Source organism: Dermacentor variabilis, chromosome 5, assembly GCF_050947875.1.
Source record: "Dermacentor variabilis isolate Ectoservices chromosome 5, ASM5094787v1, whole genome shotgun sequence".
Taxonomy (NCBI): domain Eukaryota; kingdom Metazoa; phylum Arthropoda; class Arachnida; order Ixodida; family Ixodidae; genus Dermacentor; species Dermacentor variabilis.
Genome location: NC_134572.1, coordinates 165408416 through 165423348, shown reverse-complemented (window position 1 = coordinate 165423348; position 14933 = coordinate 165408416). Strand labels below are relative to the sequence as shown.

At 46.2% G+C, this 14933-nt stretch overlaps 1 long non-coding RNA gene across 1 annotated transcript; it reads left to right on the top strand.

Annotated features, from left to right (window-relative positions):
• Window positions 1–12419: 12419 nt before the first annotated feature.
• Window positions 12420–13773, top strand: LOC142583306 (uncharacterized). The gene is made up of 2 exons (XR_012828591.1): window positions 12420–12522; window positions 13546–13773. It is a non-coding gene; the product is annotated as an uncharacterized LOC142583306 (long non-coding RNA).
• Window positions 13774–14933: the final 1160 nt, after the last annotated feature.

Here is a 14933-nt window from a genome sequence, read left to right as displayed (position 1 = left end):
GCCTAGCGTAGTTTTTCCCTACATAGATGAGCGTAGTTTTTTCCTACATAGAAGAAAAAGACGAAAATATGGAACTTTTAAGTCCATGCCTTCACGACCTGCAAGTTAATCGCAAACGATGCAGAGTGCTAAGAGAGAGTGCCGCCACGATGGACATTGTCCATCCGTCCTACGTGACGGTAGAGGACTTCACTGGAGAAGTAGCATGGATTCAACAGGTTGTAGAAGAACACAGCGTGTGTCCGCCCATGACTAAATTAAAAATCAGTGGACCATTCGGGGAGCTAGTGACCGAGGCTGTAGTTTCCAAATTTTTGTCCCTGCAGTACCCTTACATTTTTTGAACCGTTCAAATCGGTTACTGCGCGAAAAAGGGCTTAAGCTGTGCGAGGGCGTAGTGCAGGCATTGACGTGAGGCCAAACTTGTAAAATCGCCTCGCTTTCGGCTGAAAATGCACAAGGTGCCCCAGCGGAAGCAGCAAAATAGATAACTTCAATAACCGAATCCGAGCTAGGCTCGAGGGATGAAAAACAGTTGAGAAAAGCCCGCCAGCTGACCAGCTCAATGAGAGCGTATCGCCAGGGAGTCAAAGTTCATCCCTGCAGGAAGAGCCCGCTGATGCACTCGCCAGCGAGACAGGGTCATTACTATCAGCGGCCTCAAAGAACATTGATCAGCTCTTACGTGTGGATAGAGAGTCACTGGAAGCCGAGCAAAAGAATGATGAAAGCTTAGCTAAGTTACATCACACAGCTGAAGAAGGCATTGCTAGGCGCAACGTGACAATACATCAGAGAGGAGGATTGTTGTATCGGCACTACAGAGATCGAAAGGGTAGGATTTTAGATCAATTAGTCGTACTTACTAAGTACAGGCAGGACCATTTGAGTCTCTGTCATGGAAATGGGTGGTCCGGCCACCTAGGCATAAACAAATCAAAGGAAAGATTGCTTATGGAATACTACTGGCCTGGCTGTTTCAAAGACGTAGAAAACTTCGTAAGATCATGCGACGCCTGCCAGCGCACGGGCAAACCAGGAGAGACATGGAAAGCTCCACTAAAGGTAGTGCCCTTAAACACAGAACCCTTCAGACAACTTGTGATAGAAACGGTACGGCCTTTACCAAAAACAAAATCGGGTTACCGGTACTCGTTTATCATGCTGTGTCCGGCTACAAAGTTTCCAGAAGCAATCCCTCTGAAAGAGGTCAGCTCGACCGAAGTAGTAGACGCGCTTTTGACAGTATTTGAACGAGTGGGGTTTCCAGCCGAAATTCAGGCGGATCAAGGGTCAGTATGCACCAGCGCACTGACTTCCACATTCTTGCAAAAGTGCGGGGTAAAGTTGATACACAGTTCCGTCTATCACCCTCCGTCAAACAGTGTAGGGAGGTGGCATTCAGTGCTTAAGGGAGTTTTGCGTGCGCTCAGTTACGAGCACAAGGAGGACTGCGAGAACTGTCTGCTGGCAACTTTCTTTGCTTTGCGAACGGTTCCACATGAGGCTACAGTGTTCTCGCCAGCAGAAATAGTGTATGGAAGGACACTCCATTCTCCACTGAGAATGTTAAGAGAGATGTGGGAGGAAAGAAGACAGAGTCCAACGATGGTTGAATACGTGCTAAATCTGCTGGAACGGCTAAGCGCAACCCAAGAACTAGTCGAAAAGAAAATGGGAGTGGCTCAAAAGAACGCCAAATTCTATTACGACAAGAATGCGAGGCGTCGTACGTTTAACGCCGGAGACCAGGTAAGAATCCTCAAACTTTCAAGAAAGAATAAGCTTGAAGTTCACTGGGACGGGCCCGTTAAAGTGTTGCACAATCTTTCAGATACTAACTGTGCTCTGAAAATTCCCGGTAGCAGGAAGGAGGTGAGGATATATCACTGCAATTTTATGAAGCCGTATGTAGAGCGGAACTGAGTCGTAAACTGTACCATCAAAGAGCAGGATGTCACTAGTACCAAGTTTAAGGAGTCTAACGCAACCTCCGACTCTGAAATCGGCCTAGACGAAGTAGTGAAACATTCGGTAAGCTCGCGCGCTCTAAGACCCGAGCAGCTAGATGAGCTAAAAGGCTTGTTAGGGGAATATCTCGACAGATTCAGCAATGGGCCAGGTAGAACCAAACTAATAACACATGAAATAGAGCTGACGTCGACCGAACCCGTAAGACCAAAGCCTTACAGGGTGTCTCCAAGACAGAGAGAAATTATGGAGGCACAGATACAGCGCATGCAAGAGTTGGGAGTTATTCAGCCACCTGAGCGTGACTACACGTCACCGCTAATACTGGTAGAAACCCCTAACAAGGACCCTCGTCCGTGTGTCGACTACAGGAAGTTAAATATCATCACTAGGGATCAGCTGTACCGGATACCCAACATTGAGGAACGAATTGAAAGAGTTAGCGCTGCTAAATACATTTCCACTATAGATCTCGTACGGGAATACTGGCAAGTTCCCCTTTGAGAAAGTGCCAGCCGCTATGCCGCATTCATCTCGCCTGTAGGCATTTTTCGCCATCTCGCACTCAGCTTCGGGCTGAAGAACGCGCCGGTTAGCTTCTCTAAATTAATGGATATTCTCCTAAGAGACTTGCAGGAGTTCGCCTTGCCATATCTTGATGATGTATCAATTTTTTCGGACAGCTGGGAACAACACATATCGCACCTCAAACAGGTATTCTCATGGTTGAGGGAAGCCGACTTAACGATGAAAGCGGAAAAGTGTAGATTTGGTTGTTCACAGGTTACTTATCTGGGCCATGTTGTCTGCCAGGGCACGAGACGGCCGGCCGAGCTGAAGATAGCTACGATTGGAGAATTTTCTCAGCAGCGCACGAAAACAGACCTCCGTTGATTTTTGGGACTTGTGGGGTACTATCAACGGTGCATTCCCAATTACTGTCAAATGGCAAGTCCATTAGCGGATGTCCTCCGAAAGGGAGCACCGACTAGCGTACACTGGGATATGGACAGAGAGAACGCTTTCCAAAGTTTGAAAGCGCTATTGGTTTCTCGTCCTGTGCTTCGTGCACCAGACTACACAAATGAATTCATAGTTCAATGCGACGCAAGCGACAAGGGGTATGGGCGTATTACTCAGTCAGGTCGGCGACGATAACGAGGAGCATGCTATCCTCTATGCATGCCGTAAATTAAATGTAAGAGAGGAAGCCTACAGCGCTTCAGAGAAAGAACGCGCTTGTTTAGTTTGGGCCGCCCGGAAGGTGTCGTGTTACTTGTACGGAGCGAAGTTCATCTTCGAGACCGACCACTGTCCTCTGACGTGGCCCAACCAAATGTCACACAAAAATGGCCGCTAGCTCCGATGGAGTCTCACTCTCCAAGTGTACAACTTCTCCGTTAGGTATAAGAAGGGAAACTTGCATAGCAATGCGGTTGATTTCAGCAGGCTAATTTGAATTCTGCGTTTAAGGGTCCCGCCTAAATTTTAGGGTTACTATTCTTGAGTTTGTTAAGCCAAGAAGATCCCCTCTCATTTAGCAGGATTCCGTCCGTGATTGCTCAATTTGTCACCACGAAATTGCTTCAAAAATTGGCATAGTGAAATACAGCATTTTTCGTTTCTACACTTATGTTTTCTTTGAAGCCTAGTAGGTCTAAAGTGAGATCCAAGGTACATCATCTCGGCGCAGGGCCGTATTGTGGGGTTCGTTTTGCAGTTGCCTGTCCTTGTTGGCTGTTTTGGGGCGATGACATCATTACACAAGTGGTCGCTGCGAGCCAAGGCATCACCCCCTGGCCACCAGCCGTTCTCTTCCTGTCCAGCGGTTGTCAGCGCTGGACAGTCGAGATTTTCCGGGCCATTACGCATTACGCAGACGCTGTTAAAGGGAAGCTGAAGAGTCTGTCGGATGCAATAAGACGCTAATATACGGATGTGGGAACCTTATAAACCGTGTAGGTAAAATTTTGTTTTTTTTTCAATTAGGAGCGACCTAATCGTCGGTTAAAATTGCGCTGTAGCTCCGCCCCCCGTCGAATGCTGCGCGCTGCTGCTGACGCTGACGATGCGAGCGGAGACCGGAAACCGCGGTGTTGTGACGTCAACTCTAGTGTTTTGTTCCTTCGCAGCCTGCGCGACCGTGCCTGACCATGCTTGTTTCTGCGTGCGTGCCATCGTAATTTGCTTCGATCGACCCTGCATTCCTTTGTTGGCGCGTCTGCGTGTATGTAGAGTGGTCTCACGTAGCCGACGGAATTCGCCGCCATTACGACTTCGGTTACGAGTAGCGTGCGGATGGCGCACAGATGAAGGTCACTACACGTACTGCATGAACCGGGAAGCTTTTCACGCGTTTAAACCGTCTTTGTAGATTGCCGACAGCTTTGGACAGCGCACAAATGCCGATGATCGCATCCCCGCTTACCTTCCATGAGGAGGCATGCAGGAACACAACACTACAGTTGTTTGACCGGAAACGAGCTCACTAGATCGGCGAAAGATCGGCGAGATCACTAGATCGCTTCGCAAAAAACATACTCACCAAAGAGCATTTCCAACACGAGGAGATCCCAAGACTTCGCTTTAGTTGGCGTCGAAAGCACTGCTCGCACCAGCATCGTTTGCTTCTTCGAGAGGCCGGTTTTTCGCAATCGGCTCGTACATGTAAGGAGTAACGCGAACTCCTCAGAAAAACGCAGTCTCTCTAAATTTTCAATTACCTCTTAATTTTCCATTACAGCACCAAACTACCTGGCACCGCGCTTCATGTGTAGCGGCAGCGGTCGGTCACTAGAGTTGACATCACGATGCACCCGACCAATCACAGGCGGAAACGAGACGCGCGAGCTGGGCGTGTCCGCTGCTGCACTTTTCGTCGAAATAAAATATATTTGCGCGTTCTTTCGCTCAATTTGGATAGGATATTCGAATTCGGAGGGTTGAAAACCATTATGTACACATGTTCATTCATTTTTTCTGGAAAGCCTTTCAGCTTCCCTTTAAGAACGGCCCGCTGAGGTGCAAGTTTTACCAGCCAGTTGCGACAGCAGCGTCAACTTTTCTTGGACAATGCGCCACGTTCGCCACTGCATCGCGGTATTGCCGAGATGAGTTCGATGAACCAGGCTTTGAGACGGAACCCGCGACCGCCGACTTGGTCTGCTGCGAACAAACGAGTCCTCAAGGGAACCTAGTTCGAGGCCCCTTCCCATGCACCGTTCCTGACGTCAATCCCGAGTTCTGCGAAAACCGTGTGACCTCGGTTGAGGACCGTGAACCTGTGCGGAAGTGTGTGTGTGTGTGTAATCCCTCGCGCAAAGAGGCCGCTCGTCTACGGTGCCTGTTCGGCGGTTTCCCTCACCTTGGGATCGAGGGGGGACCGACTGTTTGTAAAACGCTGTTGTGCGGCTGCTCAGTGTACTTTCTCTCGCAGTCATGCTAGACTGATGAACTGCAACGTCTTTATGTAGATACTGTATATAAACCCATATTCCTCGTTCTCGATGATAAGCAGTCCTTCCTTTCAACTACGTCCTCAGCGCGGAGAAGGCGGACGACGGCATGGGCCAGCTACCATCTAATTCATGCCCGACTCCAATCTTGACAACTGGTTAAGAACGGTGGGATTGGCCTCATAATCGTCACAAAGCCTCATGCTCACTTTCGCTTCCATGTGATTTTTACGCTTGTATTTGTTTTCATACGTGTTTCTGTTGTCGCGAAGTTGTAGTTGATTGTAACCTGATTTTAGTAACCACGTCTTAACGCTATCAATAATGCCTGTTTTAGCGTACAGGGGGGGGGGGGGACGTGCGAAAGGGATGGGAGAGCAGTTGCGGGTTTTCTTTTTTTTTATTAAGCTTGGTGTATTTTGGGGGAGTGTGGCCTTGTGCTCGCTTACTTTGTGGTTGTGAGTCCGGCACTGTTCTGGAGTGATTGCTTGCCCAAGCAGGAGACGAAAAGTTGCGAGACCGCTTTGGAAGTCCAGTTTCACCGGACCGGCCTAGAGAGAAAAGATGCAAGAGCGCCACGAGGACTGATGAACGACTCCCAGGAATCTATCATCTGCGAACCAAGGGTTCATCTCCTCGGAGGCAAATTCTGCTGCTGAAACGCCAATCCCTCGCCAAGTGGCTGCTAGTCCCTACGCGTTGGGATCTTCCTCCCCCGCCATAGATGCTGTTACAATTGGCGTGTAAAAACCCGGGCAAAAAGGATGCTCAACCACCATGCCTCATCGATACGGAGGGTGGATTAGTAATTTGTTATGGTTGTCCCGAGTGGTCGCCGGTCTGGCGGACGCCCCGCAGTGTTTACAGGCCCCTTTGTGCGTTTGCATGAAAACCCTTTCCAACAACTGGCCAAATCTAGGGGAGGGCCTTTTCCGCGAACCAACTACGCCCAAAAGTGAAGGGACCAAGCCGCCTACGCTCCCCATGACCCGGGCGTAGCCATCCGCGGAGGCAAGCTCATCAAAAGTCACCTAAAAGAGGGGATCCGCAGCCCATCCAAAACCAGACGCAGTGCCTGTCACGTGACGTTTACATGAGCAAGATCCCGCCTACGATTTTAGTGGGGCTATTTAAGGGGCCCCACAATTTACTTTTTACTTCACTTATTCTCTTCATCATATCCTTCCCCAACCATTGAATAAACCGTGCAAGTTTTGTACTAGGAATCGTCTCGTCCTTGCCAGGCCGCCATGGTCTTCCGGATGCCTACAGCCCGCCGACAACGCCAACCTTCCAATAGTAACGGTGGTCGGGCTTGGAGAAACTGGCGCCGCAACAACTTGGCGGCAGTGGTGGGGTATGCTACCCTGGAGAACGCAGCAGTACTCGTTTGAGTTATCGTTTACGGCTTCGTCGCAAGAGCAAGAAATATGGCCAACAGGAACAACGGCGTATTGCTGGTTTCCTACTTATAGGATAGGCTGCCTTTGGCTTCCTTTGTAGAAGTAACATACCGATCTGTGCTTTTTGCGGCAGGGTTTCAATAGCAGCTGCAAAATATAAATATGGCTTGGGGAATAGGTTCTATTGCAATGTCGTTTTGCCACCGTGTACCTGGTCGCATTTTATATTCCATATAATAGCGGCTGTGTTCTATTGCGTGAAGATGGCAAATAATAACATTATTGAAGTTCTATTTAGATTCATGCTAAATAATGCCCAGAGTTGACAATGTACCCTCCTGTCTTCCCCCACCTCGTCTCCTAACATAGCCTATAGGTGTTTGTCTGGGTGGCGTTAAGTCATTAGTCAATTAATTGATTGAAGAATGAATCAATAAATAACTCAATAAACCAGTTAATCAAGTAAATAATAGAAAATCAAACCCCGGAGGAATTACTAGTATTATTATTTTTAATGCAGATGGCATCTGACTACTTCCGCTGTTTTGGTCCTGTATATCAAAGTATCTACGTTCTTACTCCGACCGTGTGGCCCTTATCTACTCGCTTGGGCCACTAGGTATGGGCTCTTTCTCAGTTATCATTCCAGCTTCGTGAGCTTACTCACGTCATGCCGTCGGCCTCACTCCTTCTAGCCCGACGAAGTGGTCCAAATCCTCTAAGTGCTTGAGCCATTAGGTGAGTGTTTGTTGTCGTGATGCCATCGTGATCACTGCATCATCGTCACTCCAGCTTTGTCATCGAACTGTCGTCATGCCAACGTCATACGTCATCGTCGTCAAACAGTCGTCGTCATCCCGTCCTTGTCACGCTGTTGCTTTATTATTGTCAGCATTTCAGTAACGTCATCCCATTGTCATGTTGCCGTTATCGCACCATCCACATAAATTTTCGTCCTTCTATCGTAATCATACTGTTGCCATTAAATAGCGATTATGCTGCCTTTGTCACGCCGTCATCGTCAGGCAATTGTTAGAATTGATTACGAGAAAGCATTTGATTCTGTCGAAACCTCAGCAGTCATGGAGGCATTACGGAATCAGGGTGTAGACGCGCCGTATGTAAAAATACTGAAAGATATCTATAGCGGCTCCACAGCCACCATAGTCCTCCATAAAGAAAGCAACAAAATCCCAATAAAGAAAGGCGTCAGGCAGGGAGATACGATCTCTCCAATGCTATTCACAGCATGTTTACAGGAGGTATTCAGAGACCTGGATTGGGAAGAAATGGGGATAAAAGTTAATGGAGAATACCTTATTAACTTGCGATTCGCTGATGATATTGCCTTACTTAGTAACTCAGGGGACCAACTGCAATGCATGCTCACTGACCTGGAGAGGCAAAGCAGAAGAGTGGGTCTAAAAATTAATCTGCAGAAAATTAAAGTAATGTTTAACAGTCTCGGAAGAGAACAGGAATTTACAATAGGCAGCGAGGCACTGGAAGTCGTAAGGGAATACATCTACTTAGGGCAGGTAGTGACTGCGGATCCGGATCATGAGACGGAAATAATCAGAAGAATAAGAATGGGCTGGGCTGTGTTTGGCACGCATTCTCAGATCATGAACAGGAAGTTGCCATTATCCCTCAAGAGAAAAGTGTATAATAGCTGTGTCTTACCAGTACTCACCTACGGGGCAGAAACATGGAGGCTTACGAAAAGGGTTCTGCTCAAATTGAGGACGACGCAACGAGCTATGGAAAGAAGAATGGTAGGTGTAACGTTAAGGGATAAGAAAAGAGCAGATTGGGTGAGAGGACAAACGCGAGTTAATGACATCCTAGTTGAAATCAAGAAAAAGAAATGGGCATGGGCAGGACATGTAATGAGGGAAGATAACCGATGGTCATTAAGGGTTACGGACTGGATTCCAAGTGAAGGGAAGCGTAGCACGGGGCGGCAGGAAGTTAGGTGGGCGGATGAGATTAAGAAGTTTGCAGGGACGGCATGGCCACAATTAGTACATGACCGGGGCTGTTGGAGAAATATGGGAGAGGCCTCTGCCCTGCAGTGGGTGTAACCAGGCTGATGATGATGATGATGATGATGATGATGATGATGATGATGATCGATTGACAAACCGGCATCATCATGCCGTCGCTGTCGTGCCATCAATGCCACGTGGACATCGTAATCCGACTCTTACCGTGAAATCGTCGTCACGCCGTCGTCGTCATACCAACGTCATCGTACAGGTTTCATGATGTAGTGATTATTACGCCATTGTCATCCTACAATCGTTATCATCCCATTGTCTTAATGCATTGTCACACCATCGTCGTCATTCCATCGTCGTCATACAGTCAGCGCCATGTGTTTTTTGTCATACAAGCTGCACGGCTTGTCTTTGCCCTCACGCACATCAGCTGAGAGAACAAAGATATGAAATGGTAGAGCAGAAATAGAGAGGTGAAAGAGATAATGGGTAAAGAAACGCTGTCACGAAACAGGAGAATAACAACGCCGCCACTCTTTCCTCCTGACAGATTTTACACATGGGAGGATTGCGCGAGAGGCGAAAAGGCGCCGCCAGAAAGCAAGGTAACTTTGGGGTCGCATAATAAATTAGTGCTACTACGAGACATAGTTATAACTAAGGACAAAGTGGGAAACTTTTAATTCAACATACAATGCGGCAGGCTTCTGCTATTTCAAGAAACAAACACCTTGCAAATCTGTCCCTGCTGACAACGTACGCAGGGCTCGCAGACGCAACGCCTAAATAAAGCACCGCAGCGTGAAGACAAAAATACGCAAGGAAACCAATACTCCAGCCAAAATGCTTTGCGCCGTGAGAGGAAATGATAGTGCAAACCTTCTCGCAAGCTACGAGCAATGGTGCATAACTACACGTCGAACAAACATGTGTCACTGTGCGTTCTGTGCACTACAGATACAAAGGCTAGTGGTGCACCCAATGTAATATTTAACATCTGCTTGTGACTCTTCTATGACGTCAACTTCACCGCCAGATATCGCCAATGCAAAAACAGCACAGAAGATTCAACTTACATCACTTCCCAGAGTGCGCGGGATTCGTATAATTGTTTATCTTGGCCTACGTCAGCAGATCCAATTTTTGAATACGAAAACGTTAACATTCGTGAGAAATATTTAGCTATTAGAACAGAACTTCCTCGACGTAATCTCCGCACCCCAAATTTTGTGCGGATTGTGGATGACTGTTGTGTTAAAGTCAGTATTGTGTATTAAGCTATTATATGTCCCATCCGCAACAATGCCTTGGTCGTGGTGACTTTCACATATGAGATCAATTCTCGCTATAGCCAAGCCTATTCTACAACAAAGATTTGAGGGGGCAAGTTCGGAAATCCTCAGTTGTCCGCCAGTGCATTGTCAGGTATGGTAAGGGTTCGGAAGTCTGCAAGATAGGAAATAGTATATGAAAGGGAATAATTGTCATCCATATGAAACTAGCACGAAGCTACAAAATATTCATAAGAGTTTCTCTAAAAGAAAGATTGGTAGCTGAAGAAAAACTCAGGCAGGTCTTCTATTTGGAGTTGATTATCATCGTTAATCATCGTTACAGATCTAATTTCGCGGTAGGAGATTCAGTGATGAAACAATTGGCAAAAACTGCTTTAATCCTATGTAGTTATGAGAATCGTGTATGTTGTAAGAATGATGGCAAGTGTGAGATTCATATGTTTTATGTGTACACATTATGAGGACACGCGTAACTGCCGGTGTCACTTTATAACGTATCGCCATTGCATTCTTATCGCGTGATCATGTTTAAAAATCAATACGGGGAACTGAACAAGCCACCGGCCTAACCAGTAATGTATTAGCTGCGCACTCCAGCCGGGTTCTTCCCTCGCACTTCAGTTATCGGGATGATAATTTACTGGCATCCCCTCTGAAACGGGGCGGTAACAAGTGGTTACGTATCCTGCTTCAGTTAATTAGGTGTGCCACACTTTACATGCTTTTCTTTAGAGCATTTTTGTATACATCTTAATCTTTCTTCTCTTCCTCAAAACTGTTTGTATACCTGGTACTGTTATCCATCAATGTAACAGATCCGGTCGCATCAATTTCTTCTCTGCTTTTTTTTTCGCCAATACTCTATCTGTACTGCTGAAGGGTTACTTCTTCCATCCACTTTAAAACAAAGCCTTTTTAGAGTGTGTGCGCTACCCACATTTCTTACTGGGTGAATACCTTCACATTCATTTACGATGTGCTGAGTGGTCACCGGATTTTTTCTGCAGAAAGCACACACCTCATGTTGTTGCGAATACTACATCCGGTATGTCCTCTGCCTTCAGGCAACCAAGTCAAATCTCTTATAGCATGTACTGTCTTTGCGTTGTTGTACAGCTTTTCTCTTCTAGTTTGTTTCTTCTTATTTCTTTAAATCCCCATACTGTCTTTTGTTTCAATTTTTTTTGGAACCGAGTTACTCTCTGTAGTTTTTTTTCCTTTTGTTGATGACTCCTGGTTGAGTATTAACACATTCAATTACCATATACATGGTTGCGAACTTTATTTAGCTTTTTTCGTTCTGTGTTCACGCTGTTCAGCTCCAGATACTTCTGCGCTTCTGCTGCCTATTTATTTTCATTCGTGTGCCTAAGTCTTTCATCAAGACTAATTTTGCTCTGCGCTTCTCTGACTTAAAAATTGGCTGAAACTATGTCACCCTGCACTGCATAATTTGTCGTTTTACCATGTACTACCAAAGCCAACCAGACTGCCGATCTTTCGTTAACTTCACACCACGACCAGGGGTGCTATGCAGGATGCGTCGAGTTTGGCGAAACTCGGGATCTTCACGAGCTCTGGCGACACCCCAAAATGAAAGCACGAATGGTACCGAGGCACAGTTTATCTTTCGACAAGCTTGCAGTTTCATTGGTTTATCTAGATTCACTCTGGCTGGCTATCATTCCTTGGGCGTTGCCTTCTGGGCGGCCGACAAACTGGGGCTCACGTGATCATACCGTCGGTGCATGGTCGTGCCTTCTTTCACTTGTTTGTCGTTCCACCGAGTGCATTACATGCACAAGCGAGTTATAAAACAAACGCATTTAGTACGATATTATTAGTTAGTTTGAAGTGGTTTAGAAGCATTTTAAAGCTTACAACATGTACACTGAATGTGCATTAGACTAATTTGTAATTTAGTACGCTTCGCATTATACCACGAGGGAACGCTGTGGTGGCGTCATCACATCGATTCACCGGGCGAGCATGGCGGCTAAGCATCGGAGGCGCCCAGTGTAAACAAACTCGTACAACGAGCTTGCAGTGCGCGACGTAGTGATCAGGCTCGACGATGACAACTATTTCTCGGATATTTCTGTTCCTCCGTGAGCAATCTTTCCGTCGACCCCGAAAGAGTGCCAATAGCTTCGGCGATTTTACAGATCGCAACGCGCACCTACTGTTCACGGCGCAATGCTGAATAAACAACTTGTCCGGTGCTGCTTCTGCGAGGGCGCCGAGTTCCTCCACTCTGCGTGACTGCGAGCGTCACGGATATTGCTTAGTGTGTGCAAAAGGAAGACAGCCTATATAGCTACGATGCGACAAGGAGGTGGTACCGACGATGGATCTCGCTACCAACACAGTGAAGGAGACATCGACAAGCTGCAGATAAGTATGTTTCTACTGTTTCATATTTAGCATAATAAGAGTGCACGGATTAAGTCACTTTCGTAGTAACGAACTGAATGCCCAGCAGTTTAAAGAAGGCAGTGAGAACCAATGAGTGTTCGTGCTTTTACATGCAAGTGGGCCCGCGAAAATATGGAAAAGATGAAGGTGACCTTCACTAACTTGGTGAGATAACAGAAATTCATGAGTGACATTAAGCCCGCAAAATTTATGGAAGAGTACCTTTATCCAGGTGAAATATCAATAGCAGGTACTGATATAAAGCAGGAAACTTATACAAAAATTTCATGGGTTGAACAGCACATGGAAGGCATTACCGAATCGTGATCGCCACATTACCGATATCCTTGAAAAAAGTCTAGAATCATTGCATTCTACCGGTTATGCAATATGGGACATAAACCTGGAGGTCAACAAAGAAACTTGACATGTCAAGGACTGTGCAGAAAGCAAAGTAACAAAAATTGTTGGAGATAGCATCAAGGCAGGAAGACAGTGGCGTAGTAAACCGTGGCAACTGAAAAAAGGGATCGGCAGGCAGGCCATGCACGTGTTCGATCACTTGTTGCTCATTCATAACAGGTGATTACATAAGCGTGACAGAATGGATGTCAAGGAGAGAGTACAGCCGAGGATGGTATAAAATTGCATAATATGATGTTTGTAGGCGTAGAATGCAATCAGCTCGTATAAGACAGGATGGTAGGGCGAGGCATTTGTTTTGCAGCGAACAAAAATAGGTGTGTGGTGCTGACAGTAGAGACTCGTGAAGGTGCGGGGCCACCTCAGCTGCTGGCACACTAATCAACATGACAATTGGCTCTGAAAAAGAAAACCCCAGTTATGAAAAATAAAGCAACGTTGTCCCAACGCATTGTTTTATTATGCATACTACACTAGAGGCTTCCACAGTTAAGGACACTTAGTACTAATAGTGCAACGAGCATTTTTCTTTGTAAATAATGGTTTGTATGCGGCTGATTCATTCCAATACACTTTTTTGCAGCAAAAGATTCTGCTGCTGGAGGCACTCAACCGCCTGGTGGCAGTAGGCGAGCGCCAGGCACGTGCTCTTGAGAGTGTGGCAGAGGTCCAGAGGGCTGCTCTGCAACAGTAGTATCGGTGCCCTCACTGATCTCCTGTCAAGCCCACAGAAGGCACCTTATAAAGGAGCTTTCAGTTTAACATTTTGTTTATTATTCAAGAACATGAATAAAATTATTGCAGTAAACATTGTGCTGTGCATATTAAGAGACTTGTAACATGCACTTGGTGTCACTTCAAAATAGGCATAAACGTAAGCCAACCTGTGCCACTCTTGGACCATGTAAATAAAAATACACTAATGCAGCATACACGTCATTGTGGTGTTTGTTCTTTCTATGTGCAAGAATACAGTGCGTGTTGATCAGCCACAAGATGAACGGTGTATGTAATTCACTATGAAGACAGGAAACAGCAGGAGCTTAATAATGCTATCACCTATAGACTGTGCATATGACTGCAACACTCCCTGATTCAAATGTGCCATTACATGCATGTTCGATACCACATATTCTTTAACATTGTCTTATAATTGCATGTACTATATTTCACACATCTTAAGCGCTTGCACAGCACACTTCTGATGTATCCATTTCATAGGCCAAATAATTGTACACTTTGTCCTTTTGTGTTTTATGAAAAGCAGCATCTTTTACAGTCTGCTAAACCTTCAGAAGACAGGAGAGGCCCCACCCAGATGACCAAAGTGCAGCAGCCGATTGCCTCCACGTCTAAAGAAATAGTCCCTCTCCAACGAGCAGGTTGGAGAGGGACTATCTGTCCGGTGGCACGATGTCAGTCTAGAGTGCGTGCCCATTGGTGCAGGCTTGTGTTCACCTACCTTCAAGTGCAGATTCCGCAGCCTCCTAAAGTTGTATCCGACTATAGAAACACGTAATGCCTTGCACCAGTTGCATAGACTTCTGCAACTTGATAGCACACAATGATCAGGAGCAGAAATCTATAAAGGCATCCAAGCAAAGCTGGCTGGCCACACTTCCATTATGAGGGGCTGTAAAAAGGTCTCGCCAAATATTTCCATGACGTCCTAGAAAAAGAGGTGGTGTTTGGCACTTCTTTGAATCAAAAACAGATTACAGTGAATGTTGTGTAGCATATCAAAACAAACTGAGCTTGGTTATCTGCACAGCATGTAATGGGAGGTTGTGCTTCACATAGGAAACAAACTGCTCTGTCCACTACAATTTTCAGGCCGGTATGGCACCTATTATGTCAACAGTGTCTATATACAAGTTACACTTTTCACAGGCCATTGATTTCACCATTATTTTTGTATGATGGTTCTTTCAATCAGTGCTTGTATTACATGAGCAGGTGGATTTGAAAGCA